Genomic DNA, 3,622 nt, shown 5'->3' with positions numbered 1-3,622 from the left:
TTCCCAGATGAGCAACTTTTTGCCATTCAGGAAGCTCCATGGTTTGCAGATATTGCAAATTATAAAGCTGTGAGGTTCATACCCCAGGAGTACAGCAGGGTGCAAAGAAAGAAATTAATTTCAGATGCCAAGTACTACCTATGGGATGAGTCATATCTCTTTAAGAGATGTGCAGACGGAATGATCCGTAGATGTGTACCCAGAGAGGAAGCACAAAGGATCCTGTGGCATTGCCATGGATCACAGTATGGGGGACATTTCGGAAGTGAGCGAACAGCCACTAAGGTCCTCCAATGTGGCTTCTACTAGCCCACTCTCTATAGAGACGCCCGAGAGTTTGTGCGTAACTGTGACAGTTGCCAAAGAGCTGGTAACTTGCCTCATGGATACGCCATGCCTCAACAAGGGATCCTAGAGATTGAATTGTTTGATGTATGGGGTATTGACTTTATGGGTCCGTTTCCACCATCATACTTAAACACTTACATTCTGGTGGCAATGGACTACGTATCTAAATGGGTAGAAGCAATTGCTACACTTACTAATGTTACTAAGACCGTGCTGAAATTCCTCCAGAAACACATCTTCAGCAGGTTTGGTGTTCCCAGAGTACTAATCAGTGATGGGGGCACTCATTTCTGCAATAAACAGTTGTACTCTGCTATGGTCCGATATGGAATTAGCCACAAAGTGGCAACCCCATATCATCCACAGACAAATGGGCAAGCTAAAGTCTCTAACAGAGAGCTAAAAAGAATCCTAGAACGGACTGTAATTGCCCGTAGAAAGGATTGGGCAAAGAGCTTGGATGATGCTCTGTGGGCATACAGAACAGCATTCAAGACTCCAATAGGAACCTCTCCATACCAACTTCTGTATGGCAAGGCCTGTCATCTGCCCGTGGAACTGGAACATAAAGCCTACTGGGCAACCAGATTCCTAAACCTGGACGCTAAGTTAGCTGGTGAAAAAAGATTGCTCCAGAATTTAGACTCAATGCCTTTGAAAATGCAAAAATTTATAATGAAAAGGCAAAGAAGTGGCATGACAAGAAGTTGTCATCCAGAGTCTTTGAGCCCGGACAAAAAGTTCTGCTCTTCAACTCTAGGCTCAGGCTGTTCCCAGGAAAAATTAAATCCCGGTGGAGGGGTCCGTATGTGATTACAGGAGTGTCACCATATGGATATGTTGAGCTTCAGGATACTGATTCTGACAAAAAGTTCATTGTTAATGGACAGAGGATCAAGCATTATCTTGAAAGCAATTTTGAGCAAGAATGCTCAAAATTGAGGCTTGAATGATTCTCAGTGAAGGTCCAGCTAAAGACATTAAAGAAGCGCTTGCTGGGAGGCAACCCAGTCATTAGCAGGTTATCTGTTTTGTTTAATCAAAGTTTGATACATATTCTCAAAGGGCAATCATCAAAATTGAAGGAATTCACAGAGTTACAGAAGGATTCAATGCAAAAAGCAGAGAAAAAGAGCTTGCTGGCAAAAAAATGCCAGTAAGGGGTACTTTGGGCGTTAAATGCTGCACTCCTGGTGTTAAACGCCAGAATGGGCACCATTCTGGGCGTTTAACGCCAGGAGTGCAGCATCCTGGGCGTTTAGCAAAACGCCCAGTGATGAAGGGGTTTCTGGCGTTTAACGCCAGCCAGGGTACCTGGCTGGGCGTTAAATGCCCAAATTGGCCAACATTTGGGCGTTAAACGCCAGAATGGATACCAAAGAAGTTCTTAACCAAAGAACATGCAGACCATTACCACAAAATAATGGGTCTAAGGTCAGTGATCCCGGAAGTCAAATTTGATCTGAAAGAAGATGAATATCCGGAGATCCAAGAGCAAATTCGAAATAGAGGATGGGAAGTTCTAACCAACCCTGAGACAAAGGCTAGGAGAAATATGGTTCAGGAATTCTACTCAAATCTGTGGCTGACAGATAAGCAGAGAATGACTGGAATCGCTTTTCATGCCTACAGAACCATGGTCAGAGGGAGAATTATTTACTTCCATCTGGATAAAATAAGAGAGGTCTTCAAATTACCTCAACTACAAGATGATTCTGAATCCTTTAATAGGAGAATGGTGAGAGTAGATAAGGGGTTGGATCAAGTTCTAGAGGACATATGCCTCCCTGGAACCAAGTGGATGACCAATTCAAAAGGTGTCCCAAACCAACTCAAGAGGGGAGATCTCAAACCAGTTGCAAGAGGCTGGTCGGACATCATAGGGCGTTCTATCTTGCCCACTAGTAACCGTTCCGAGGTTACTATCAAGAGAGCAGTAATGATTCACTGTATTATGCTGGGAAAAGAAGTGGAGATTCATCATCTGATTGCTTGTGAGATTTACACAATTGCAAACAAGAACTCCACTGAAGCCAAACTGGCTTACCCAAGCTTAATCTCTTTGCTATGTAAAGATGCTGGGGTGAGGATGGGAGTAGATGAATTCATCCAAATTGAGCACCCAATCACCAAGAGGTCAATGGAAGGAAAAATGCAAGATAACTCTATCAAAAGGAGGGCGCAGGAGTTCCTCCCTAAACTTCCTGAAATTGACTACTGGACTCGTCTAGAAGCATCTATTGCCAAGCTGCAAGAAGCTATGGAACAAATTAAGGAAGAACAGCAGAATCAAAACTGCATGCTCTGCAAATTGCTGAAGGAACAAGAGAAGCAGGGGCGTGAGCTACAGGAGTTAAAGCGCCAAAAGCTCTCCCTTGAAGGGTCAAATACCCCACAAGTTGAGGGAGCATCCACTTCTCAAAACCAAGGTTATTGAGTCCTAACTCTGTGATAACCTCTATCATTAGGAGTCTATTTAAATTTTTGTTTTCTATTACTATTAGTCTTATCTTATATCTATTTTTAAGTCTTGTTCTTAATTCATGATTAATAAAATTTAAGATTCATGCCTTAAAGCTATAAATGTCCTATGAATCCATCACCTAAAAAGAAGAAAAAAATATAATAATAAAGTTGTGATCCAAGGCAAAAAGAGTGTGCTTAAAAACCCTGGACACCTCTAATTGGGGACTTTAGCAAAGCTGAGTCACAATCTGAAAAGGTTCACCCAATTATGTGTCTGTGGCATGTATGTGTCTGTGGCATATATGTATCCGGTGGTAATACTGGAAGACAGAGTGCCTTGGGCCACAGCCAAGACTCATAAAGTAGCTATGTTCAAGAATCATCATACTTAACTAGGAGAATCAATAACACTATCTGAGTTCTGAGTTCCTCTAGGTGCCAATCATTCTAAACTTCAAAGAATAAAGTGAGATGCCAAAACTGTTCAGAAGCAAAAAGCTACTAGTCCCGCTCATCTAATTGGAGCTAAGTTTCTTTGACATTTTGGAATCTATAGTATATTCTCTTCTTTTTATTCTATTTTGATTTTCAGTTGCTTGGGGACAAGCAACAATTTAAGTTTGGTGTTATGATGAGCGGATAATTTATACGCTTTTTGGCATTGTTTTTAGTATATTTTAGTTAGTTTTTATTACATTTTTATTAGTTTTTAGTTAAAATTCACTTTTCTGGGCTTTACTATGAGTTTGTGTGTTTTTCTGTGATTTCAGGTATTTTCTGGCTGAAATTGAGGGACCTGAGCAAAAAT

The sequence above is a fragment of the Arachis duranensis genome, chromosome 5 (assembly GCF_000817695.3).
Source record: "Arachis duranensis cultivar V14167 chromosome 5, aradu.V14167.gnm2.J7QH, whole genome shotgun sequence".
NCBI classification, from domain to species: domain Eukaryota; kingdom Viridiplantae; phylum Streptophyta; class Magnoliopsida; order Fabales; family Fabaceae; genus Arachis; species Arachis duranensis.
The sequence above is the reverse complement of the archived record's forward strand: the minus strand, read 5'-3'. Positions refer to the sequence as shown.